The 20000-nt window shown below is 50.1% G+C and overlaps 43 non-coding genes and 13 pseudogenes across 43 annotated transcripts; all 56 read right to left on the reverse strand.

The window, feature by feature from the left end:
* The window catches only part of LOC128479446 (uncharacterized), a 109-nt pseudogene extending 35 nt beyond the window's left edge, over positions 1 to 74 (reverse strand).
* Positions 75 to 362: 288 nt separating this feature from the next.
* Positions 363 to 481, reverse strand: LOC128476684 (5S ribosomal RNA). The gene has a single exon (XR_008347686.1). It is a non-coding gene; the product is annotated as a 5S ribosomal RNA (ribosomal RNA).
* A 227-nt stretch (positions 482 to 708) lies between these two features.
* LOC128480243 (uncharacterized) lies at positions 709 to 817 on the reverse strand (annotated as a pseudogene).
* A 320-nt stretch (positions 818 to 1137) lies between these two features.
* Positions 1138 to 1246, reverse strand: LOC128480110 (uncharacterized; annotated as a pseudogene).
* A 306-nt stretch (positions 1247 to 1552) lies between these two features.
* LOC128477969 (5S ribosomal RNA) lies at positions 1553 to 1671 on the reverse strand. Its single transcript, XR_008348914.1, has one exon. It is a non-coding gene; the product is annotated as a 5S ribosomal RNA (ribosomal RNA).
* Positions 1672 to 1914: 243 nt separating this feature from the next.
* LOC128479843 (uncharacterized) lies at positions 1915 to 2023 on the reverse strand (annotated as a pseudogene).
* Positions 2024 to 2304: 281 nt separating this feature from the next.
* Positions 2305 to 2423, reverse strand: LOC128477347 (5S ribosomal RNA). The gene has a single exon (XR_008348325.1). It is a non-coding gene; the product is annotated as a 5S ribosomal RNA (ribosomal RNA).
* Positions 2424 to 2657: 234 nt separating this feature from the next.
* On the reverse strand, positions 2658 to 2766 carry LOC128480457 (uncharacterized; annotated as a pseudogene).
* A 278-nt stretch (positions 2767 to 3044) lies between these two features.
* Positions 3045 to 3163, reverse strand: LOC128478993 (5S ribosomal RNA). The gene has a single exon (XR_008349888.1). It is a non-coding gene; the product is annotated as a 5S ribosomal RNA (ribosomal RNA).
* Positions 3164 to 3349: 186 nt separating this feature from the next.
* On the reverse strand, positions 3350 to 3458 carry LOC128480450 (uncharacterized; annotated as a pseudogene).
* Positions 3459 to 3755: 297 nt separating this feature from the next.
* LOC128477632 (5S ribosomal RNA) lies at positions 3756 to 3874 on the reverse strand. Its single transcript, XR_008348594.1, has one exon. It is a non-coding gene; the product is annotated as a 5S ribosomal RNA (ribosomal RNA).
* A 227-nt stretch (positions 3875 to 4101) lies between these two features.
* On the reverse strand, positions 4102 to 4220 carry LOC128477809 (5S ribosomal RNA). The gene has a single exon (XR_008348763.1). It is a non-coding gene; the product is annotated as a 5S ribosomal RNA (ribosomal RNA).
* A 251-nt stretch (positions 4221 to 4471) lies between these two features.
* On the reverse strand, positions 4472 to 4590 carry LOC128477911 (5S ribosomal RNA). The gene has a single exon (XR_008348859.1). It is a non-coding gene; the product is annotated as a 5S ribosomal RNA (ribosomal RNA).
* A 245-nt stretch (positions 4591 to 4835) lies between these two features.
* LOC128480112 (5S ribosomal RNA) lies at positions 4836 to 4954 on the reverse strand. Its single transcript, XR_008350476.1, has one exon. It is a non-coding gene; the product is annotated as a 5S ribosomal RNA (ribosomal RNA).
* A 213-nt stretch (positions 4955 to 5167) lies between these two features.
* On the reverse strand, positions 5168 to 5286 carry LOC128478424 (5S ribosomal RNA). Its single transcript, XR_008349343.1, has one exon. It is a non-coding gene; the product is annotated as a 5S ribosomal RNA (ribosomal RNA).
* Positions 5287 to 5520: 234 nt separating this feature from the next.
* LOC128479669 (uncharacterized) lies at positions 5521 to 5639 on the reverse strand (annotated as a pseudogene).
* A 216-nt stretch (positions 5640 to 5855) lies between these two features.
* Positions 5856 to 5974, reverse strand: LOC128477979 (5S ribosomal RNA). Its single transcript, XR_008348924.1, has one exon. It is a non-coding gene; the product is annotated as a 5S ribosomal RNA (ribosomal RNA).
* Positions 5975 to 6190: 216 nt separating this feature from the next.
* Positions 6191 to 6309, reverse strand: LOC128477633 (5S ribosomal RNA). The gene has a single exon (XR_008348595.1). It is a non-coding gene; the product is annotated as a 5S ribosomal RNA (ribosomal RNA).
* Positions 6310 to 6534: 225 nt separating this feature from the next.
* On the reverse strand, positions 6535 to 6652 carry LOC128479638 (uncharacterized; annotated as a pseudogene).
* Positions 6653 to 6913: 261 nt separating this feature from the next.
* On the reverse strand, positions 6914 to 7032 carry LOC128477754 (5S ribosomal RNA). The gene has a single exon (XR_008348711.1). It is a non-coding gene; the product is annotated as a 5S ribosomal RNA (ribosomal RNA).
* A 227-nt stretch (positions 7033 to 7259) lies between these two features.
* LOC128477810 (5S ribosomal RNA) lies at positions 7260 to 7378 on the reverse strand. The gene has a single exon (XR_008348764.1). It is a non-coding gene; the product is annotated as a 5S ribosomal RNA (ribosomal RNA).
* A 257-nt stretch (positions 7379 to 7635) lies between these two features.
* Positions 7636 to 7754, reverse strand: LOC128480123 (5S ribosomal RNA). The gene has a single exon (XR_008350477.1). It is a non-coding gene; the product is annotated as a 5S ribosomal RNA (ribosomal RNA).
* Positions 7755 to 7978: 224 nt separating this feature from the next.
* Positions 7979 to 8097, reverse strand: LOC128478054 (5S ribosomal RNA). The gene has a single exon (XR_008348994.1). It is a non-coding gene; the product is annotated as a 5S ribosomal RNA (ribosomal RNA).
* Positions 8098 to 8322: 225 nt separating this feature from the next.
* On the reverse strand, positions 8323 to 8441 carry LOC128477635 (5S ribosomal RNA). Its single transcript, XR_008348597.1, has one exon. It is a non-coding gene; the product is annotated as a 5S ribosomal RNA (ribosomal RNA).
* Positions 8442 to 8656: 215 nt separating this feature from the next.
* On the reverse strand, positions 8657 to 8775 carry LOC128479206 (5S ribosomal RNA). The gene has a single exon (XR_008350090.1). It is a non-coding gene; the product is annotated as a 5S ribosomal RNA (ribosomal RNA).
* Positions 8776 to 9012: 237 nt separating this feature from the next.
* Positions 9013 to 9131, reverse strand: LOC128477226 (5S ribosomal RNA). Its single transcript, XR_008348208.1, has one exon. It is a non-coding gene; the product is annotated as a 5S ribosomal RNA (ribosomal RNA).
* A 245-nt stretch (positions 9132 to 9376) lies between these two features.
* Positions 9377 to 9495, reverse strand: LOC128480134 (5S ribosomal RNA). Its single transcript, XR_008350478.1, has one exon. It is a non-coding gene; the product is annotated as a 5S ribosomal RNA (ribosomal RNA).
* A 243-nt stretch (positions 9496 to 9738) lies between these two features.
* Positions 9739 to 9857, reverse strand: LOC128479057 (5S ribosomal RNA). Its single transcript, XR_008349949.1, has one exon. It is a non-coding gene; the product is annotated as a 5S ribosomal RNA (ribosomal RNA).
* Positions 9858 to 10090: 233 nt separating this feature from the next.
* On the reverse strand, positions 10091 to 10209 carry LOC128477811 (5S ribosomal RNA). The gene has a single exon (XR_008348765.1). It is a non-coding gene; the product is annotated as a 5S ribosomal RNA (ribosomal RNA).
* A 242-nt stretch (positions 10210 to 10451) lies between these two features.
* On the reverse strand, positions 10452 to 10570 carry LOC128476942 (5S ribosomal RNA). The gene has a single exon (XR_008347932.1). It is a non-coding gene; the product is annotated as a 5S ribosomal RNA (ribosomal RNA).
* A 233-nt stretch (positions 10571 to 10803) lies between these two features.
* LOC128480659 (uncharacterized) lies at positions 10804 to 10912 on the reverse strand (annotated as a pseudogene).
* A 326-nt stretch (positions 10913 to 11238) lies between these two features.
* LOC128480454 (uncharacterized) lies at positions 11239 to 11356 on the reverse strand (annotated as a pseudogene).
* Positions 11357 to 11587: 231 nt separating this feature from the next.
* On the reverse strand, positions 11588 to 11706 carry LOC128480146 (5S ribosomal RNA). Its single transcript, XR_008350479.1, has one exon. It is a non-coding gene; the product is annotated as a 5S ribosomal RNA (ribosomal RNA).
* Positions 11707 to 11949: 243 nt separating this feature from the next.
* LOC128477636 (5S ribosomal RNA) lies at positions 11950 to 12068 on the reverse strand. The gene has a single exon (XR_008348598.1). It is a non-coding gene; the product is annotated as a 5S ribosomal RNA (ribosomal RNA).
* A 245-nt stretch (positions 12069 to 12313) lies between these two features.
* LOC128480159 (5S ribosomal RNA) lies at positions 12314 to 12432 on the reverse strand. Its single transcript, XR_008350480.1, has one exon. It is a non-coding gene; the product is annotated as a 5S ribosomal RNA (ribosomal RNA).
* A 224-nt stretch (positions 12433 to 12656) lies between these two features.
* LOC128478055 (5S ribosomal RNA) lies at positions 12657 to 12775 on the reverse strand. Its single transcript, XR_008348995.1, has one exon. It is a non-coding gene; the product is annotated as a 5S ribosomal RNA (ribosomal RNA).
* A 228-nt stretch (positions 12776 to 13003) lies between these two features.
* On the reverse strand, positions 13004 to 13122 carry LOC128477637 (5S ribosomal RNA). Its single transcript, XR_008348599.1, has one exon. It is a non-coding gene; the product is annotated as a 5S ribosomal RNA (ribosomal RNA).
* Positions 13123 to 13337: 215 nt separating this feature from the next.
* On the reverse strand, positions 13338 to 13456 carry LOC128479207 (5S ribosomal RNA). Its single transcript, XR_008350091.1, has one exon. It is a non-coding gene; the product is annotated as a 5S ribosomal RNA (ribosomal RNA).
* Positions 13457 to 13723: 267 nt separating this feature from the next.
* Positions 13724 to 13842, reverse strand: LOC128477228 (5S ribosomal RNA). Its single transcript, XR_008348210.1, has one exon. It is a non-coding gene; the product is annotated as a 5S ribosomal RNA (ribosomal RNA).
* Positions 13843 to 14081: 239 nt separating this feature from the next.
* LOC128480170 (5S ribosomal RNA) lies at positions 14082 to 14200 on the reverse strand. The gene has a single exon (XR_008350481.1). It is a non-coding gene; the product is annotated as a 5S ribosomal RNA (ribosomal RNA).
* A 255-nt stretch (positions 14201 to 14455) lies between these two features.
* LOC128479058 (5S ribosomal RNA) lies at positions 14456 to 14574 on the reverse strand. Its single transcript, XR_008349950.1, has one exon. It is a non-coding gene; the product is annotated as a 5S ribosomal RNA (ribosomal RNA).
* Positions 14575 to 14807: 233 nt separating this feature from the next.
* On the reverse strand, positions 14808 to 14926 carry LOC128477812 (5S ribosomal RNA). Its single transcript, XR_008348766.1, has one exon. It is a non-coding gene; the product is annotated as a 5S ribosomal RNA (ribosomal RNA).
* Positions 14927 to 15141: 215 nt separating this feature from the next.
* Positions 15142 to 15260, reverse strand: LOC128476943 (5S ribosomal RNA). Its single transcript, XR_008347933.1, has one exon. It is a non-coding gene; the product is annotated as a 5S ribosomal RNA (ribosomal RNA).
* A 233-nt stretch (positions 15261 to 15493) lies between these two features.
* On the reverse strand, positions 15494 to 15602 carry LOC128480660 (uncharacterized; annotated as a pseudogene).
* A 314-nt stretch (positions 15603 to 15916) lies between these two features.
* LOC128480455 (uncharacterized) lies at positions 15917 to 16034 on the reverse strand (annotated as a pseudogene).
* A 246-nt stretch (positions 16035 to 16280) lies between these two features.
* Positions 16281 to 16399, reverse strand: LOC128480183 (5S ribosomal RNA). Its single transcript, XR_008350483.1, has one exon. It is a non-coding gene; the product is annotated as a 5S ribosomal RNA (ribosomal RNA).
* Positions 16400 to 16645: 246 nt separating this feature from the next.
* Positions 16646 to 16764, reverse strand: LOC128477638 (5S ribosomal RNA). Its single transcript, XR_008348600.1, has one exon. It is a non-coding gene; the product is annotated as a 5S ribosomal RNA (ribosomal RNA).
* Positions 16765 to 16970: 206 nt separating this feature from the next.
* On the reverse strand, positions 16971 to 17089 carry LOC128477813 (5S ribosomal RNA). Its single transcript, XR_008348767.1, has one exon. It is a non-coding gene; the product is annotated as a 5S ribosomal RNA (ribosomal RNA).
* Positions 17090 to 17325: 236 nt separating this feature from the next.
* On the reverse strand, positions 17326 to 17437 carry LOC128480710 (uncharacterized; annotated as a pseudogene).
* Positions 17438 to 17685: 248 nt separating this feature from the next.
* Positions 17686 to 17804, reverse strand: LOC128480195 (5S ribosomal RNA). The gene has a single exon (XR_008350484.1). It is a non-coding gene; the product is annotated as a 5S ribosomal RNA (ribosomal RNA).
* A 227-nt stretch (positions 17805 to 18031) lies between these two features.
* LOC128477047 (5S ribosomal RNA) lies at positions 18032 to 18150 on the reverse strand. Its single transcript, XR_008348036.1, has one exon. It is a non-coding gene; the product is annotated as a 5S ribosomal RNA (ribosomal RNA).
* Positions 18151 to 18383: 233 nt separating this feature from the next.
* LOC128478425 (5S ribosomal RNA) lies at positions 18384 to 18502 on the reverse strand. Its single transcript, XR_008349344.1, has one exon. It is a non-coding gene; the product is annotated as a 5S ribosomal RNA (ribosomal RNA).
* A 189-nt stretch (positions 18503 to 18691) lies between these two features.
* LOC128478835 (5S ribosomal RNA) lies at positions 18692 to 18810 on the reverse strand. Its single transcript, XR_008349735.1, has one exon. It is a non-coding gene; the product is annotated as a 5S ribosomal RNA (ribosomal RNA).
* Positions 18811 to 19028: 218 nt separating this feature from the next.
* LOC128478037 (5S ribosomal RNA) lies at positions 19029 to 19147 on the reverse strand. The gene has a single exon (XR_008348979.1). It is a non-coding gene; the product is annotated as a 5S ribosomal RNA (ribosomal RNA).
* A 248-nt stretch (positions 19148 to 19395) lies between these two features.
* On the reverse strand, positions 19396 to 19514 carry LOC128477913 (5S ribosomal RNA). Its single transcript, XR_008348860.1, has one exon. It is a non-coding gene; the product is annotated as a 5S ribosomal RNA (ribosomal RNA).
* A 248-nt stretch (positions 19515 to 19762) lies between these two features.
* On the reverse strand, positions 19763 to 19881 carry LOC128480206 (5S ribosomal RNA). The gene has a single exon (XR_008350485.1). It is a non-coding gene; the product is annotated as a 5S ribosomal RNA (ribosomal RNA).
* Between the last annotated feature and the right edge of the window lie 119 nt (positions 19882 to 20000).

The following is a 20000-nucleotide window of genomic DNA, read 5'->3' on the forward strand; positions in this document are numbered from 1 at the left end:
ATCCAGGTACTAACCAGGCCCAACCCTGCTTAGCTTCCGAGATCGGGTGCTTTCAGGGTGGTATGGCTGCAGGTGTGAAAGTTTTTTATTTTACTTCTCTTATTCTGTTGCTGCTGCTGCTGCTGCTGCTGCTGCTGCTGCTGCTGCTGCTGCTGCTGCTGCTGCTGCTGCTGCTGCTGCTGCTGCTGCTGCTGCTGCTGCTGCTGCTGCTGCTGCTGCTGCTGCTGCTCGTCAGACAGAAAGAATTATAAGCCCTGGGACAGGACAGAGAAGGTGAGAAGGTTCAAATAAGGGTTTAAAGCTTTGATGATGAGCAAGAAACACATGGCAAAAAGCACTCCCCGGACTGTGAGAAAAGATAAAGCCTACAACACCTGGTATTCCCAGGCGGTCTCCCATCCAGGTACTATCCAGGCCCAACCCTGCTTAGCTTCCGAGATCAGACGAGATCGGGCGCTTTCAGGGTGGTATGGCCGCAGGTGTGAAAGTTTTTTATTTTACTTCTCTTATTCTGTTGCTGCTGCTGCTGCTGCTGCTGCTGCTGCTGCTGCTGCTGCTGCTGCTGCTGCTTGTCGTCAGACAAAAAGAATTATAAGCCCTGGGACAGGACAGAGAAGGTGAGAAGGTTCAAATAAGGGTTTAAAGCTTTGATGATGAGCAAGAAACACATGGCAAAAAGCTCTCCCCGGACTGTGAGAAAAAATTAAAAGCCTACAACACCAGGTATTCCCAGGCGGTCTCCCATCCAGGTACTAACCAGGCCCAAGCCTGCTTAGCTTCCGAGATCGGGCGCTTTCAGGGTGGTATGGCCGCAGGTGTGAAAGTTTTTTATTTTACTTCTCTTATTCTGCTGCTGCTGCTGCTGCTGCTGCTGCTGCTGCTGCTGCTGCTGCTGCTGCTGCTGCTGCTGCTGCTGCTGCTGCTGCTGCTGCTGCTGCTGCTGCTGCTGCTGCTGCTGCTGCTGCTGCTGCTGCTGCTGCTGCTGCTGCTGCTGCTGCTTGTCGTCAGACAGAAAGAATTATAAGCCCTGGGACAGGACAGAGAAGGTGAGAAGGTTCAAATAAGGGTTTAAAGCTTTGATCATGAGCAAGAAACACATGGCAAAAAGCTCTCCCCGGACTGTGAGAAAAAATTAAAAGCCTACAACACCTGGTATTCCCAGGCGGTCTCCCATCCAGGTACTAACCAGGCCCAACCCTGCTTAGCTTCCGAGATCAGGCGCTTTCAGGGTGGTATGGCTGCAGGTGTGAAAGTTTTTTATTTTACTTCTCTTATTCTGCTGCTGCTGCTGCTGCTGCTGCTGCTGCTGCTGCTGCTGCTGCTGCTGCTGCTGCTGCTGCTGCTGCTGCTGCTGCTGCTGCTGCTGCTGCTGCTGCTGCTGCTGCTGCTGCTGCTGCTGCTGCTGCTGCTGCTGCTTGTCGTCAGACAGAAAGAATTATAAGCCCTGGGACAGGACAGAGAAGGTGAGAAGGTTCAAATAAGGGTTTAAAGCTTTGATCATGAGCAAGAAACACATGGCAAAAAGCTCTCCCCGGACTGTGAGAAAAGAAAAAGCCTACAACACCTGGTATTCCCAGGCGGTCTCCCGTCCAGGTACTAACCAGGCCCAGCCCTGCTTAGCTTCCGAGATCAGACGAGATCGGGCGCTTTCAGGGTGGTATGGCCGCAGGTGTGAAAGTTTTTTATTTTACTTCTCTTATTCTGCTGCTGCTGCTGCTGCTGCTGCTGCTGCTGCTGCTGCTGCTGCTGCTGCTGCTGCTGCTGCTGCTGCTGCTGCTTGTCGTCAGACAGAAAGAATTATAAGCCCTGGGACAGGACAGAGAAGGTGAGAAGGTTCAAATAAGGGTTTAAAGCTTTGATGATGAGCAAGAAACACATGGCAAAAAGCTCTCCCCGGACTGTGAGAAAAGAAAAAGCCTACAACACCTGGTATTCCCAGGCGGTCTCCCATCCAGGTACTAACCAGGCCCAACCCTGCTTAGCTTCCGAGATCAGGCGCTTTCAGGGTGGTATGGCCGCAGGTGTGAAAGTTTTTTATTTTACTTCTCTTATTCTGCTGCTGCTGCTGCTGCTGCTGCTGCTGCTGCTGCTGCTGCTGCTGCTGCTGCTGCTGCTGCTGCTGCTGCTGCTGCTGCTGCTGCTGCTGCTGCTGCTGCTGCTGCTGCTTGTCGTCAGACAGAAAGAATTATAAGCCCTGGGACAGGACAGAGAAGGTGAGAAGGTTCAAACAAGGGTTTAAAGCTTTGATGATGAGCAAGAAACACATGGCAAAAAGCTCTCCCCGGACTGTGAGAAAAAATTAAAAACCTACAACACCTGGTATTCCCAGGCGGTCTCCCATCCAGGTACTAACCAGGCCCAACCCTGCTTAGCTTCCGAGATCAGACGAGATCGGGCGCTTTCAGGGTGGTATTGCCGCAGGTGTGAAGGTTCTTTATTTTACTTCTCTTATTCTGTTGCTGCTGCTGCTGCTGCTGCTGCTGCTGCTGCTGCTGCTGCTGCTGCTGCTGCTGCTGCTGCTTGTCGTCAGACAGAAAGAATTATAAGCCCTGGGACAGGACAGAGAAGGTGAGAAGGTTCAAATAAGGGTTTAAAGCTTTGATGATGAGCAAGAAACACATGGCAAAAAGCTCTCCCCGGACTGTGAGAAAAGAAAAAGCCTACAACACCTGGTATTTCCAGGCGGTCTCCCATCCAGGTACTAACCAGGCCCAACCCTGCTTAGCTTCCGAGATCAGGCGCTTTCAGGGTGGTATGGCCGCAGGTGTGAAAGTTCTTTATTTTACTTCTCTTATTCTGTTGCTGCTGCTGCTGCTGCTGCTGCTGCTGCTGCTGCTGCTGCTGCTGCTGCTGCTGCTGCTGCTGCTGCTGCTGCTGCTGCTGCTGCTGCTGCTGCTGCTGCTGCTTGTCGTCAGACAGAAAGAATTATAAGCCCTGGGACAGGACAGAGAAGGTGAGAAGGTTCAAACAAGGGTTTAAAGCTTTGATGATGAGCAAGAAACACATGGCAAAAAGCTCTCCCCGGACTGTGAGAAAAAATTAAAAGCCTACAACACCTGGTATTCCCAGGAGGTCTCCCATCCAGGTACTAACCAGGCCCAACCCTGCTTAGCTTCCGAGATCAGACGATATCAGGCGCTTTCAGGGTGGTATGGCCGCAGGTGTGAAAGTGTTTTATATTACTTCTCTTATTCTGTTGCTGCTGCTGCTGCTTGTCATCAGACAGAAATAATTATAAGCCCTGGGACAGGACAGAGAAGGTGAGAAGGTTCAAATAAGGGTTTAAAGCTTTGATGATGAGCAAGAAACACATGGCAAAAAGCTCTCCCCAAACTGTGAGAAAAGAAAAAGCCTACAACACCTGGTATTCCCAGGCGGTCTCCCATCCAGGTACTAACCAGGCCCAACCATGCTTAGCTTCCGAGATCAGGCGCTTTCAGGGTGGTATGGCCGCAGGTGTGAAAGTTTTTTATTTTACTTCTCTTATTCTGCTGCTGCTGCTGCTGCTGCTGCTGCTGCTGCTGCTGCTGCTGCTGCTGCTGCTGCTGCTGCTGCTGCTGCTGCTGCTGCTGCTGCTGCTGCTGCTGCTGCTGCTGCTGCTGCTGCTGCTGCTGCTGCTTGTCGTCAGACAGAAAGAATTATAAGCCCTGGGACAGGACAGAGAAGGTGAGAAGGTTCAAATAAGGGTTTAAAGCTTTGATGATGAGCAAGAAACACATGGCAAAAAGCTCTCCCCGGACTGTGAGAAAAGAAAAAGCTTACAACACCTGGTATTCCCAGGCGGTCTCCCATCCAGGTACTAACCAGGCCCAACCCTGCTTAGCTTCCGAGATCAGACGAGATCGGGCGCTTTCAGGGTGGTATGGCCGCAGGTGTGAAAGCTCTTTATTTTACTTTTCTTATTCTGTTGCTGCTGCTGCTGCTGCTGCTGCTGCTGCTGCTGCTGCTGCTGCTGCTGCTGCTTGTCGTCAGACAGAAAGAATTATAAGCCCTGGGACAGGACAGAGAAGGTGAGAAGGTTCAAATAAGGGTTTAAAGCTTTGATGATGAGCAAGAAACACATGGCAAAAAGCTCTCCCCGGACTGTGAGAAAAAATTAAAAGCCTACAACACCTGGTATTCCCAGGCGGTCTGCCATCCAGGTACTAACCAGGCCCAACCCTGCTTAGCTTCCGAGATCAGACGAGATCGGGCGCTTTCAGGGTGGTATGGCCGCAGGTGTGAAAGTTTTTTATTTTACTTCTCTTATTCTGTTGCTGCTGCTGCTGCTGCTGCTGCTGCTGCTGCTGCTGCTGCTGCTGCTGCTGCTGCTGCTGCTGCTGCTGCTGCTGCTTGTCGTCAGACAAAAAGAATTATAAGCCCTGGGACAGGACAGAGAAGGTGAGAAGGTTCAAATAAGGGTTTAAAGCTTTGATGATGAGCAAGAAACACATGGCAAAAAGCTCTCCCCGGACTGTGAGAAAAAATTAAAAGCCTACAACACCTGGTATTCCCAGGCGGTCTCCCATCCAGGTACTAACCAGGCCCAACCCTGCTTAGCTTCCGAGATCAGACAAGATCGGGCGCTTTCAGGGTGGTATGGCCGCAGGTGTGAAAGTTTTTTATTTTACTTCTCTTATTCTGTTGCTGCTGCTGCTGCTGCTGCTGCTGCTGCTGCTGCTGCTGCTGCTGCTGCTGCTGCTGCTGCTGCTGCTGCTTGTCGTCAGACAAAAAGAATTATAAGCCCTGGGACAGGACAGAGAAGGTGAGAAGGTTCAAATAAGGGTTTAAAGCTTTGATGATGAGCAAGAAACACATGGCAAAAAGCTCTCCCCGGACTGTGAGAAAAAATTAAAAGCCTACAACACCTGGTATTCCCAGGCGGTCTCCCATCCAGGTACTAACCAGGCCCAACCCTGCTTAGCTTCCGAGATCAGACGAGATCGGGCGCTTTCAGGGTGGTATGGCCGCAGGTGTGAAAGTTTTTTATTTTACTTCTCTTATTCTGTTGCTGCTGCTGCTGCTGCTGCTGCTGCTGCTGCTGCTGCTGCTTGTCGTCAGACAAAAAGAATTATAAGCCCTGGGACAGGACAGAGAAGGTGAGAAGGTTCAAATAAGGGTTTAAAGCTTTGATGATGAGCAAGAAACACATGGCAAAAAGCTCTCCCCGGACTGTGAGAAAAGAAAAAGCCTACAACACCTGGTATTCCCAGGCGGTCTCCCATCCAGGTACTAACCAGGCCCAACCCTGCTTAGCTTCCGAGATCAGACGAGAGCGGGCGCTTTCAGGGTGGTATGGCCGCAGGTGTGAAAGTTTTTTATTTTACTTCTCTTATTCTGCTGCTGCTGCTGCTGCTGCTGCTGCTGCTGCTGCTGCTGCTGCTGCTGCTGCTGCTGCTTCTGCTTGTCGTCAGACAGAAAGAATTATAAGCCCTGGGACAGGACAGAGAAGGTGAGAAGGTTCAAATAAGGGTTTAAAGCTTTGATGATGAGCAAGAAACACATGGCAAAAAGCTCTCCCCGGACTGTGAGAAAAGAAAAAGCCTACAACACCTGGTATTCCCAGGCAGTCTCCCATCCAGGTACTAACCAGGCCCAACCCTGCTTAGCTTACGAGATCAGACAAGATCGGGCGGTTTCAGGGTGGAATGGCTGCAGGTGTGAAAGTCTTTTATTTTACTTCTCTTATTCTGTTGCTGCTGCTGCTGCTGCTGCTGCTGCTGCTGCTGCTGCTGCTGCTTGTCGTCAGACAGAAAGAATTATAAGCCCTGGGACAGGACAGAGAAGGTGAGAAGGTTCAAATAAGGGTTTAAAGCTTTGATGATGAGCAAGAAACACATGGCAAAAAGCTCTCCCCGGACTGTGAGAAAAGAAAAAGCCTACAACACCTGGTATTCCCAGGCGGTCTCCCACCCAGGTACTAACCAGGCCCAACCCTGCTTAGCTTCCGAAATCAGACGAGATCGGGCGCTTTCAGGGTGGTATGGCCGCAGGTGTGAAAGTTTTTTATTTTACTTCTCTTATTCTGTTGCTGCTGCTGCTGCTGCTGCTGCTGCTGCTGCTGCTGCTGCTGCTTGTCGTCAGACAGAAAGAATTATAAGCCCTGGGACAGGACAGAGAAGGTGAGAAGGTTCAAATAAGGGTTTAAAGCTTTGATGATGAGCAAGAAACACATGGCAAAAAGCTCTCCCCGGACTGTGAGAAAAGAAAAAGCTTACAACACCTGGTATTCCCAGGCGGTCTCCCATCCAGGTACTAACCAGGCCCAACCCTGCTTAGCTTCCGAGATCAGACGAGATCGGGCGCTTTCAGGGTGGTATGGCCGCAGGTGTGAAAGTTTTTTATTTTACTTCTCTTATTCTGTTGCTGCTGCTGCTGCTGCTGCTGCTGCTGCTGCTGCTGCTGCTGCTGCTGCTGCTTGTCGTCAGACAAAAAGAATTATAAGCCCTGGGACAGGACAGAGAAGGTGAGAAGGTTCAAATAAGGGTTTAAAGCTTTGATGATGAGCAAGAAACACATGGCAAAAAGCTCTCCCCGGACTGTGAGAAAAGAAAAAGACTACAACACCTGGTATTCCCAGGCAGTCTCCAACCAGGTACTAACCAGGCCCAACCCTGCTTAGCTTCCGAGATCAGACGAGATCGGGCGCTATCATGGTGGTATGGCCGCAGGTGTGAAAGTTTTTTATTTTACTTCTCTTATTCTGTTGCTGTTGCTGTTGCTGTTGCTGTTGCTGTTGCTGTTGCTGTTGCTGTTGCTGTTGCTGTTGCTGTTGCTGCTGCTGCTGCTGCTGCTGCTTGTCGTCAGACAGAAAGAATTATAAGCCCTGGGACAGGACAGAGAAGGTGAGAAGGTTCAAATAAGGGTTTAAAGCTTTGATGATGAGCAAGAAACACATGGCAAAAAGCTCTCCCTGGACTGTGAGAAAAGAAAAAGCCTACAACACCTGGTATTCCCAGGCGGTCTCCCATCCAGGTACTAACCAGGCCCAACCCTGCTTAGCTTCCGAGAGCAGACGAGATCGGGCGCTTTCAGGGTGGTATGGCCGCAGGTGTGAAAGCTCTTTATTTTACTTTTCTTATTCTGTTGCTGCTGCTGCTGCTGCTGCTGCTGCTGCTGCTGCTGCTGCTGCTGCTGCTGCTTGTCGTCAGACAGAAAGAATTATAAGCCCTGGGACAGGACAGAGAAGGTGAGAAGGTTCAAATAAGGGTTTAAAGCTTTGATGATGAGCAAGAAACACATGGCAAAAAGCTCTCCCCGGACTGTGAGAAAAAATTAAAAGCCTACAACACCTGGTATTCCCAGGCGGTCTGCCATCCAGGTACTAACCAGGCCCAACCCTGCTTAGCTTCCGAGATCAGACGAGATCGGGCGCTTTCAGGGTGGTATGGCCGCAGGTGTGAAATTTTTTTATTTTACTTCTCTTATTCTGTTGCTGCTGCTGCTGCTGCTGCTGCTGCTGCTGCTGCTGCTGCTGCTGCTGCTGCTGCTGCTGCTGCTGCTGCTGCTGCTGCTGCTTGTCGTCAGACAAAAAGAATTATAAGCCCTGGGACAGGACAGAGAAGGTGAGAAGGTTCAAATAAGGGTTTAAAGCTTTGATGATGAGCAAGAAACACATGGCAAAAAGCTCTCCCCGGACTGTGAGAAAAAATTAAAAGCCTACAACACCTGGTATTCCCAGGCGGTCTCCCATCCAGGTACTAACCAGGCCCAACCCTGCTTAGCTTCCGAGATCAGACGAGATCGGGCGCTTTCAGGGTGGTATGGCCGCAGGTGTGAAAGTTTTTTATTTTACTTCTCTTATTCTGTTGCTGCTGCTGCTGCTGCTGCTGCTGCTGCTGCTGCTGCTGCTGCTGCTGCTTGTCGTCAGACAAAAAGAATTATAAGCCCTGGGACAGGACAGAGAAGGTGAGAAGGTTCAAATAAGGGTTTAAAGCTTTGATGATGAGCAAGAAACACATGGCAATAAGCTCTCCCCGGACTGTGAGAAAAAATTAAAAGCCTACAACACCTGGTATTCCCAGGCGGTCTCCCATCCAGGTACTAACCAGGCCCAACCCTGCTTAGCTTCCGAGATCAGACAAGATCGGGCGCTTTCAGGGTGGTATGGCTGCAGGTGTGAAAGTTTTTTATTTTACTTCTCTTATTCTGCTGCTGCTGCTGCTGCTGCTGCTGCTGCTGCTGCTGCTGCTGCTGCTGCTGCTGCTTGTCGTCAGACAGAAAGAATTATAAGCCCTGGGACAGGACAGAGAAGGTGAGAAGGTTCAAATAAGGGTTTAAAGCTTTGATGATGAGCAAGAAACACATGGCAAAAAGCTCTCCCCGGACTGTGAGAAAAGAAAAAGCTTACAACACCTGGTATTCCCAGGCGGTCTCCCATCCAGGTACTAACCAGGCCCAACCCTGCTTAGCTTCCGAGATCAGACGAGATCGGGCGCTTTCAGGGTGGTATGGCCGCAGGTGTGAAAGCTCTTTATTTTACTTTTCTTATTCTGTTGCTGCTGCTGCTGCTGCTGCTGCTGCTGCTGCTGCTGCTGCTTGTCGTCAGACAGAAAGAATTATAAGCCCTGGGACAGGACAGAGAAGGTGAGAAGGTTCAAATAAGGGTTTAAAGCTTTGATGATGAGCAAGAAACACATGGCAAAAAGCTCTCCCCGGACTGTGAGAAAAAATTAAAAGCCTACAACTCCTGTTATTCCCAGGCGGTCTGCCATCCAGGTACTAACCAGGCCCAACCCTGCTTAGCTTCCGAGATCAGACGAGATCGGGCGCTTTCAGGGTGGTATGGCCGCAGGTGTGAAAGTTTTTTATTTTACTTCTCTTATTCTGTTGCTGCTGCTGCTGCTGCTGCTGCTGCTGCTGCTGCTGCTGCTGCTGCTGCTGCTGCTGCTGCTGCTTGTCGTCAGACAGAAAGAATTATAAGCCCTGGGACAGGACAGAGAAGGTGAGAAGGTTCAAATAAGGGTTTAAAGCTTTGATGATGAGCAAGAAACACATGGCAAAAAGCTCTCCCCGGACTGTGAGAAAAGAAAAAGCCTACAACACCTGGTATTCCCAGGCGGTCTCCCATCCAGGTACTAACCAGGCCCAACCCTGCTTAGCTTCCGAGATCAGACGAGATCAGGCGCTTTCAGGGTGGTATGGCCGCAGGTGTGAAAGTCTTTTATTTTACTTCTCTTATTCTGTTGCTGCTGCTGCTGCTGCTGCTGCTGCTGCTGCTGCTGCTGCTGCTGCTGCTGCTGCTGCTGCTGCTGCTGCTTGTCGTCAGACAGAAAGAATTATAAGCCCTGGGACAGGACAGAGAAGGTGAGAAGGTTCAAATAAGGGTTTAAAGCTTTGATGATGAGCAAGAAACACATTGCAAAAAGCTCTCCCCGGACTGTGAGAAAAAATTAAAAGCCTACAACACCTGGTATTCCCAGGCGGTCTCCCATCCAGGTACTAACCAGGCCCAACCCTGCTTAGCTTCCGAGATCAGACGAGATCGGGCGCTTTCAGGGTGGTATGGCCGCAGGTGTGAAAGTTTTTTATTTTACTTCTCTTATTCTGCTGCTGCTGCTGCTGCTGCTGCTGCTGCTGCTGCTGCTGCTGCTGCTGCTGCTGTTGCTGCTGCTGCTGCTGCTTGTCGTCAGACAGAAAGAATTATAAGCCCTAGGACAGGACAGAGAAGGTGAGAAGGTTCAAATAAGGGTTTAAAGCTTTGATGATGAGCAAGAAACACATGGCAAAAAGCACTCCCCGGACTGTGAGAAAAGAAAAAGCCTACAACACCTGGTATTCCCAGGCGGTCTCCCATCCAGGTACTAACCAGGCCCAACCTTGCTTAGATTCCGAGATCAGACGAGATCGGGCGCTTTCAGGGTGGTATGGCCGCAGGTGTGAAAGCTCTTTATTTTACTTTTCTTATTCTGTTGCTGCTGCTGCTGCTGCTGCTGCTGCTGCTGCTGCTGCTGCTGCTGCTGCTGCTGCTGCTTGTCGTCAGACAGAAAGAATTATAAGCCCTGGGACAGGACAGAGAAGGTGAGAAGGTTCAAATAAGGGTTTAAAGCTTTGATGATGAGCAAGAAACACATGGCAAAAAGCTCTCCCCGGACTGTGAGAAAAAATTAAAAGCCTACAACACCTGGTATTCCCAGGCGGTCTGCCATCCAGGTACTAACCAGGCCCAACCCTGCTTAGCTTCCGAGATCAGACGAGATCGGGCGCTTTCAGGGTGGTATGGCCGCAGGTGTGAAAGTTTTTTATTTTACTTCTCTTATTCTGTTGCTGCTGCTGCTGCTGCTGCTGCTGCTGCTGCTGCTGCTGCTGCTGCTGCTGCTGCTGCTGCTGCTGCTTGTCGTCAGACAAAAAGAATTATAAGCCCTGGGACAGGACAGAGAAGGTGAGAAGGTTCAAATAAGGGTTTAAAGCTTTGATGATGAGCAAGAAACACATGGCAAAAAGCTCTCCCCGGACTGTGAGAAAAAATTAAAAGCCTACAACACCTGGTATTCCCAGGCGGTCTCCCATCCAGGTACTAACCAGGCCCAACCCCGCTTAGCTTCCGAGATCAGACGAGATCGGGCGCTTTCAGGGTGGTATGGCTGCAGGTGTGAAAGTTTTTTATTTTACTTCTCTTATTCTGTTGCTGCTGCTGCTGCTGCTGCTGCTGCTGCTGCTGCTGCTGCTGCTGCTGCTGCTGCTGCTTGTCGTCAGACAAAAAGAATTATAAGCCCTGGGACAGGACAGAGAAGGTGAGAAGGTTCAAATAAGGGTTTAAAGCTTTGATGATGAGCAAGAAACACATGGCAAAAAGCTCTCCCCGGACTGTGAGAAAAAATTAAAAGCCTACAACACCTGGTATTCCCAGGCGGTCTCCCATCCAGGTACTAACCAGGCCCAACTCTGCTTAGCTTACGAGATCAGGCGCTTTCAGGGTGGTATGGCCGCAGGTGTGAAAGTTTTTTATTTTACTTCTCTTATTCTGCTGCTGCTGCTGCTGCTGCTGCTGCTGCTGCTGCTGCTGCTGCTGCTGCTGCTGCTGCTGCTGCTGCTGCTGCTGCTGCTGCTGCTGCTGCTGCTGCTGCTGCTGCTGCTGCTGCTGCTGCTGCTGCTGCTGCTGCTGCTGCTGCTGCTGCTGCTTGTCGTCAGACAAAAAGAATTATAAGCCCTGGGACAGGACAGAGAAGGTGAGAAGGTTCAAATAAGGGTTTAAAGCTTTGATGATGAGCAAGAAACACATGGCAAAAAGCTCTCCCCGGACTGTGAGAAAAAATTAAAAGCCTACAACACCTGGTATTCCCAGGCAGTCTCCCATCCAGGTACTAAACAGGCCCAACCTGCTTAGCTTCCGAGATCAGACGAGAGCGGGCACTTTCAGGGTGGTATGGCCGCAGGTGTGAAAGTTTTTTATTTTACTTCTCTTATTCTGCTGCTGCTGCTGCTGCTGCTGCTGCTGCTGCTGCTGCTGCTGCTGCTGCTGCTGCTGCTGCTTGTCGTCAGACAGAAAGAATTATAAGCCCTGGGACAGGACAGAGAAGGTGAGAAGGTTCAAATAAGGGTTTAAAGCTTTGATGATGAGCAAGAAACACATGGCAAAAAGCTCTCCCCGGACTGTGAGAAAAGAAAAAGCCTACAACACCTGGTATTCCCAGGCGGTCTCCCATCCAGGTACTAACCAGGCCCAACCCTGCTTAGCTTCCGAGATCAGACGAGATCGGGCGCTTTCAGGGTGGTATGGCCGCAGGTGTGAAAGTTTTTTATTTTACTTCTCTTATTCTGTTGCTGCTGCTGCTGCTGCTGCTGCTGCTGCTGCTGCTGCTGCTGCTGCTGCTGCTGCTGCTGCTGCTGCTGCTTGTCGTCAGACAGAAAGAATTATAAGCCCTGGGACAGGACAGAGAAGGTGAGAAGGTTCAAATAAGGGTTTAAAGCTTTGATGATGAGCAAGAAACACATGGCAAAAAGCTCTCCCCGGACTGTGAGAAAAGAAAAAGCTTACAACACCTGGTATTCCCAGGCGGTCTCCCATCCAGGTACTAACCAGGCCCAACCCTGCTTAGCTTCCGAGATCAGACGAGATCGGGCGCTTTCAGGGTGGTATGGCCGCAGGTGTGAAAGTTTTTTATTTTACTTCTCTTATTCTGTTGCTGCTGCTGCTGCTGCTGCTGCTGCTGCTGCTGCTGCTGCTGCTGCTGCTGCTGCTGCTGCTGCTGCTGCTTGTCGTCAGACAAAAAGAATTATAAGCCCTGGGACAGGACAGAGAAGGTGAGAAGGTTCAAATAAGGGTTTAAAGCTTTGATGATGAGCAAGAAACACATGGCAAAAAGCTCTCCCCGGACTGTGAGAAAAAATTAAAAGCCTACAACACCTGGTATTCCCAGGCGGTCTCCCATCCAGGTACTAACCAGGCCCAACCCTGCTTAGCTTCCGAGATCAGACGAGATCGGGCGCTTTCAGGGTGGTATGGCCGCAGGTGTGAAAGTTTTTTATTTTACTTCTCTTATTCTGTTGCTGCTGCTGCTGCTGCTGCTGCTGCTGCTGCTGCTGCTGCTGCTGCTGCTTGTCGTCAGACAAAAAGAATTATAAGCCCTGGGACAGGACAGAGAAGGTGAGAAGGTTCAAATAAGGGTTTAAAGCTTTGATGATGAGCAAGAAACACATGGCAATAAGCTCTCCCCGGACTGTGAGAAAAAATTAAAAGCCTACAACACCTGGTATTCCCAGGCGGTCTCCCATCCAGGTACTAACCAGGCCCAACCCTGCTTAGCTTCCGAGATCAGACAAGATCGGGCGCTTTCAGGGTGGTATGGCTGCAGGTGTGAAAGTTTTTTATTTTACTTCTCTTATTCTGCTGCTGCTGCTGCTGCTGCTGCTGCTGCTGCTGCTGCTGCTGCTGCTGCTGCTGCTGCTTGTCGTCAGACAGAAAGAATTATAAGCCCTGGGACAGGACAGAGAAGGTGAGAAGGTTCAAATAAGGGTTTAAAGCTTTGATGATGAGCAAGAAACACATGGCAAAAAGCTCTCCCCGGACTGTGAGAAAAGAAAAAGCTTACAACACCTGGTATTCCCAGGCGGTCTCCCATCCAGGTACTAACCAGGCCCAACCCTGCTTAGCTTCCGAGATCAGACGAGATCGGGCGCTTTCAGGGTGGTATGGCCGCAGGTGTGAAAGCTCTTTATTTTACTTTTCTTATTCTGTTGCTGCTGCTGCTGCTGCTGCTGCTGCTGCTGCTGCTGCTGCTTGTCGTCAGACAGAAAGAATTATAAGCCCTGGGACAGGACAGAGAAGGTGAGAAGGTTCAAATAAGGGTTTAAAGCTTTGATGATGAGCAAGAAACACATGGCAAAAAGCTCTCCCCGGACTGTGAGAAAAAATTAAAAGCCTACAACTCCTGTTATTCCCAGGCGGTCTGCCATCCAGGTACTAACCAGGCCCAACCCTGCTTAGCTTCCGAGATCAGACGAGATCGGGCGCTTTCAGGGTGGTATGGCCGCAGGTGTGAAAGTTTTTTATTTTACTTCTCTTATTCTGTTGCTGCTGCTGCTGCTGCTGCTGCTGCTGCTGCTGCTGCTGCTGCTGCTGCTGCTGCTGCTGCTGCTGCTGCTGCTGCTGCTGCTGCTGCTGCTGCTTGTCGTCAGACAGAAAGAATTATAAGCCCTGGGACAGGACAGAGAAGGTGAGAAGGTTCAAATAAGGGTTTAAAGCTTTGATGATGAGCAAGAAACACATGGCAAAAAGCTCTCCCCGGACTGTGAGAAAAGAAAAAGCCTACAACACCTGGTATTCCCAGGCGGTCTCCCATCCAGGTACTAACCAGGCCCAACCCTGCTTAGCTTCCGAGATCAGACGAGATCAGGCGCTTTCAGGGTGGTATGGCCGCAGGTGTGAAAGTCTTTTATTTTACTTCTCTTATTCTGTTGCTGCTGCTGCTGCTGCTGCTGCTGCTGCTGCTGCTGCTGCTGCTGCTGCTGCTGCTGCTGCTGCTTGTCGTCAGACAGAAAGAATTATAAGCCCTGGGACAGGACAGAGAAGGTGAGAAGGTTCAAATAAGGGTTTAAAGCTTTGATGATGAGCAAGAAACACATTGCAAAAAGCTCTCCCCGGACTGTGAGAAAAAATTAAAAGCCTACAACACCTGGTATTCCCAGGCGGTCTCCCATCCAGGTACTAACCAGGCCCAACCCTGCTTAGCTTCCGAGATCAGACGAGATCGGGCGCTTTCAGGGTGGTATGGCCGCAGGTGTGAAAGTTTTTTATTTTACTTCTCTTATTCTGCTGCTGCTGCTGCTGCTGCTGCTGCTGCTGCTGCTGCTGCTGCTGCTGCTGCTGCTGCTGCTGCTGTTGCTGCTGCTGCTGCTGCTTGTCGTCAGACAGAAAGAATTATAAGCCCTAGGACAGGACAGAGAAGGTGAGAAGGTTCAAATAAGGGTTTAAAGCTTTGATGATGAGCAAGAAACACATGGCAAAAAGCACTCCCCGGACTGTGAGAAAAGAAAAAGCCTACAACACCTGGTATTCCCAGGCGGTCTCCCATCCAGGTACTAACCAGGCCCAACCTTGCTTAGATTCCGAGATCAGACGAGATCGGGCGCTTTCAGGGTGGTATGGCCGCAGGTGTGAAAGCTCTTTATTTTACTTTTCTTATTCTGTTGCTGCTGCTGCTGCTGCTGCTGCTGCTGCTGCTGCTGCTGCTGCTGCTGCTGCTGCTGCTTGTCGTCAGACAGAAAGAATTATAAGCCCTGGGACAGGACAGAGAAGGTGAGAAGGTTCAAATAAGGGTTTAAAGCTTTGATGATGAGCAAGAAACACATGGCAAAAAGCTCTCCCCGGACTGTGAGAAAAAATTAAAAGCCTACAACACCTGGTATTCCCAGGCGGTCTGCCATCCAGGTACTAACCAGGCCCAACCCTGCTTAGCTTCCGAGATCAGACGAGATCGGGCGCTTTCAGGGTGGTATGGCCGCAGGTGTGAAAGTTTTTTATTTTACTTCTCTTATTCTGTTGCTGCTGCTGCTGCTGCTGCTGCTGCTGCTGCTGCTGCTGCTTGTCGTCAGACAAAAAGAATTATAAGCCCTGGGACAGGACAGAGAAGGTGAGAAGGTTCAAATAAGGGTTTAAAGCTTTGATGATGAGCAAGAAACACATGGCAAAAAGCTCTCCCCGGACTGTGAGAAAAAATTAAAAGCCTACAACACCTGGTATTCCCAGGCGGTCTCCCATCCAGGTACTAACCAGGCCCAACCCCGCTTAGCTTCCGAGATCAGACGAGATCGGGCGCTTTCAGGGTGGTATGGCTGCAGGTGTGAAAGTTTTTTATTTTACTTCTCTTATTCTGTTGCTGCTGCTGCTGCTGCTGCTGCTGCTGCTGCTGCTGCTGCTGCTGCTGCTGCTGCTGCTTGTCGTCAGACAAAAAGAATTATAAGCCCTGGGACAGGACAGAGAAGGTGAGAAGGTTCAAATAAGGGTTTAAAGCTTTGATGATGAGCAAGAAACACATGGCAAAAAGCTCTCCCCGGACTGTGAGAAAAAATTAAAAGCCTACAACACCTGGTATTCCCAGGCGGTCTCCCATCCAGGTACTAACCAGGCCCAACTCTGCTTAGCTTACGAGATCAGGCGCTTTCAGGGTGGTATGGCCGCAGGTGTGAAAGTTTTTTATTTTACTTCTCTTATTCTGCTGCTGCTGCTGCTGCTGCTGCTGCTGCTGCTGCTGCTGCTGCTGCTGCTGCTGCTGCTGCTGCTGCTGCTGCTGCTGCTGCTGCTGCTGCTGCTGCTGCTGCTGCTGCTGCTGCTGCTGCTGCTGCTGCTGCTGCTGCTGCTTGTCGTCAGACAAAAAGAATTATAAGCCCTGGGACAGGACAGAGAAGGTGAGAAGGTTCAAATAAGGGTTTAAAGCTTTGATGATGAGCAAGAAACACATGGCAAAAAGCTCTCCCCGGACTGTGAGAAAAAATTAAAAGCCTACAACACCTGGTATTCCCAGGCAGTCTCCCATCCAGGTACTAAACAGGCCCAACCTGCTTAGCTTCCGAGATCAGACGAGAGCGGGCACTTTCAGGGTGGTATGGCCGCAGGTGTGAAAGTTTTTTATTTTACTTCTCTTATTCTGCTGCTGCTGCTGCTGCTGCTGCTGCTGCTGCTGCTGCTGCTGCTGCTGCTGCTGCTGCTGCTGCTGCTGCTGCTGCTTGTCGTCAGACAGAAAGAATTATAAGCCCTGGGACAGGACAGAGAAGGTGAGAAGGTTCAAATAAGGGTTTAAAGCTTTGATGATGAGCAAGAAACACATGGCAAAAAGCTCTCCCCGGACTGTGAGAAAAGAAAAAGCCTACAACACCTGGTATTCCCAGGCGGTCTCCCATCCAGGTACTAACCAGGCCCAACCCTGCTTAGCTTCCGAGATCAGACGAGATCGGGCGCTTTCAGGGTGGTATGGCCGCAGGTGTGAAAGTTTTTTATTTTACTTCTCTTATTCTGTTGCTGCTGCTGCTGCTGCTGCTGCTGCTGCTGCTGCTGCTGCTGCTGCTGCTGCTGCTGCTGCTGCTGCTGCTGCTTGTCGTCAGACAGAAAGAATTATAAGCCCTGGGACAGGACAGAGAAGGTGAGAAGGTTCAAATAAGGGTTTAAAGCTTTGATGATGAGCAAGAAACACATGGCAAAAAGCTCTCCCCGGACTGTGAGAAAAGAAAAAGCTTACAACACCTGGTATTCCCAGGCGGTCTCCCATCCAGGTACTAACCAGGCCCAACCCTGCTTAGCTTCCGAGATCAGACGAGATCGGGCGCTTTCAGGGTGGTATGGCCGCAGGTGTGAAAGCTCTTTATTTTACTTTTCTTATTCTGTTGCTGCTGCTGCTGCTGCTGCTGCTGCTGCTGCTTGTCGTCAGACAGAAAGAATTATAAGCCCTGGGACAGGACAGAGAAGGTGAGAAGGTTCAAATAAGGGTTTAAAGCTTTGATGATGAGCAAGAAACACATGGCAAAAAGCTCTCCCCGGACTGTGAGAAAAAATTAAAAGCCTACAACACCTGGTATTCCCAGGCGGTCTGCCATCCAGGTACTAACCAGGCCCAACCCTGCTTAGCTTCCGAGATCAGACGAGATCGGGCGCTTTCAGGGTGGTATGGCCGCAGGTGTGAAAGTTTTTTATTTTACTTCTCTTATTCTGTTGCTGCTGCTGCTGCTGCTGCTGCTGCTGCTGCTGCTGCTGCTGCTGCTGCTGCTGCTGCTGCTTGTCGTCAGACAAAAAGAATTATAAGCCCTGGGACAGGACAGAGAAGGTGAGAAGGTTCAAATAAGGGTTTAAAGCTTTGATGATGAGCAAGAAACACATGGCAAAAAGCTCTCCCCGGACTGTGAGAAAAAATTAAAAGCCTACAACACCTGGTATTCCCAGGCGGTCTCCCATCCAGGTGGTACTAACCAGGCCCAACCCTGCTTAGCTTCCGAGATCAGGCGCTTTCAGGGTGGTATGGCCACAGGTGTGAAAGTTTTTTATTTTACTTCTCTTATTCTGTTGCTGCTGCTGCTGCTGCTGCTGCTGCTGCTGCTGCTGCTGCTGCTGCTGCTGCTGCTGCTGCTGCTGCTGCTGCTTGTCGTCAGACAAAAAGAATTATAAGCCCTGGGACAGGACAGAGAAGGTGAGAAGGTTCAAATAAGGGTTTAAAGCTTTGATGATGAGCAAGAAACACATGGCAAAAAGCTCTCCCCGGACTGTGAGAAAAAATTAAAAGCCTACAACACCTGGTATTCCCAGGCGGTCTCCCATCCAGGTACTAACCAGGCCCAACCCTGCTTAGCTTCCGAGATCAGACGAGATCGGGCGCTTTCAGGGTGGTATGGCCGCAGGTGTGAAAGTTTTTTATTTTACTTCTCTTATTCTGTTGCTGCTGCTGCTGCTGCTGCTGCTGCTGCTGCTGCTGCTGCTGCTGCTGCTGCTTGTCGTCAGACAAAAAGAATTATAAGCCCTGGGACAGGACAGAGAAGGTGAGAAGGTTCAAATAAGGGTTTAAAGCTTTGATGATGAGCAAGAAACACATGGCAAAAAGCTCTCCCCGGACTGTGAGAAAAAATTAAAAGCCTACAACACCTGGTATTCCCAGGCGGTCTCCCAGCCAGGTACTAACCAGGCCCAACCCTGCTTAGCTTCCGAGATCAGACGAGATCGGGCGCTTTCAGGGTGGTATGGCCGCAGGTGTGAAAGTTTTTTATTTTACTTCTCTTATTCTGTTGCTGCTGCTGCTGCTGCTGCTGCTGCTGCTGCTGCTGCTGCTGCTGCTGCTGCTGCTGCTTGTCGTCAGACAAAAAGAATTATAAGCCCTGGGACAGGACAGAGAAGGTGAGAAGGTTCAAATAAGGGTTTAAAGCTTTGATGATGAGCAAGAAACACATGGCAAAAAGCTCTCCCCGGACTGTGAGAAAAAATTAAAAGCCTACAACACCTGGTATTCCCAGGCGGTCTCCCATCCAGGTACTAACCAGGCCCAACCCTGCTTAGCTTCCGAGATCAGACGAGAGCGGGCGCTTTCAGGGTGGTATGGCCGCAGGTGTGAAAGTTTTTTATTTTACTTCTCTTATTCTGCTGCTGCTGCTGCTGCTGCTTGTCATCAGACAGAAAGAATTATAAGCCCTGGGACAGGACAGAGAAGGTGAGAAGGTTCAAATAAGGGTTTAAAGCTTTGATGATGAGCAAGAAACACATGGCAAAAAGCTCTCCCCGGACTGTGAGAAAAGAAAAAGCCTACAACACCTGGTATTCCCAGGCGGTCTCCCATCCAGGTACTAACCAGGCCTAACCCTGCTTAGCTTCCGAGATCAGACGAGATCGGGCGCTTTCAGGGTGGAATGGCTGCAGGTGTGAAAGTCTTTTATTTTACTTTTCTTATTCTGTTGCTGCTGCTGCTGCTGCTGCTGCTGCTGCTGCTGCTGCTGCTGCTTGTCGTCAGACAAAAAGAATTATAAGCCCTGGGACAGGACAGAGAAGGTGAGAAGGTTCAAATAAGGGTTTAAAGCTTTGATGATGAGCAAGAAACACATGGCAAAAAGCTCTCCCCGGACTGTGAGAAAAAATTAAAAGCCTACAACACCTGGTATTCCCAGGCGGTCTCCCATCCAGGTACTAACCAGGCCCAACCCTGCTTAGCTTCCGAGATCAGACGAGATCGTGCGCTTTCAGGGTGGTATGGCCGCAGGTGTGAAAGTTTTTTATTTTACTTCTCTTATTCTGTTGCTGCTGCTGCTGCTGCTGCTGCTGCTGCTGCTGCTGCTGCTGCTGCTGCTGCTGCTGCTGCTGCTGCTGCTGCTTGTCGTCAGACAGAAAGAATTATAAGCCCTGGGACAGGACAGAGAAGGTGAGAAGGTTCAAACAAGGGTTTAAAGCTTTGATGATGAGCAAGAAACACATGGCAAAAAGCTCTCCCCGGACTGTGAGAAAAAATTAAAAGCCTACAACACCTGGTATTCCCAGGCGGTCTCCCATCCAGGTACTAACCAGGCCCAACCCTGCTTAGCTTCCGAGATCAGACAAGATCGGGCGCTTTCAGGGTGGTATGGCCGCAGGTGTGAAAGTTTTTTATTTTACTTCTCTTATTCTGTTGCTGCTGTTGCTGCTGCTGCTGCTGCTGCTGCTGCTGCTGCTGCTGCTGCTGCTGCTGCTGCTGCTGCTGCTGCTTGTCGTCAGACAAAAAGAATTATAAGCCCTGGGACAGGACAGAGAAGGTGAGAAGGTTCAAATAAGGGTTTAAAGCTTTGATGATGAGCAAGAAACACATGGCAAAAAGCTCTCCCCGGACTGTGAGAAAAAATTAAAAGCCTACAACACCTGGTATTCCCAGGCGGTCTCCCATCCAGGTACTAACCAGGCCCAACCCTGCTTAGCTTCCGAGATCAGACGAGATCGGGCGCTTTCAGGGTGGTATGGCCGCAGGTGTGAAAGTTTTTATTTTACTTCTCTTATTCTGTTGCTGCTGCTGCTGCTGCTGCTGCTGCTGCTGCTGCTGCTGCTGCTGCTGCTTGTCGTCAGACAAAAAGAATTATAAGCCCTGGGA

This window comes from Spea bombifrons, chromosome 2 (assembly GCF_027358695.1).
Source record: "Spea bombifrons isolate aSpeBom1 chromosome 2, aSpeBom1.2.pri, whole genome shotgun sequence".
NCBI classification, from domain to species: domain Eukaryota; kingdom Metazoa; phylum Chordata; class Amphibia; order Anura; family Pelobatidae; genus Spea; species Spea bombifrons.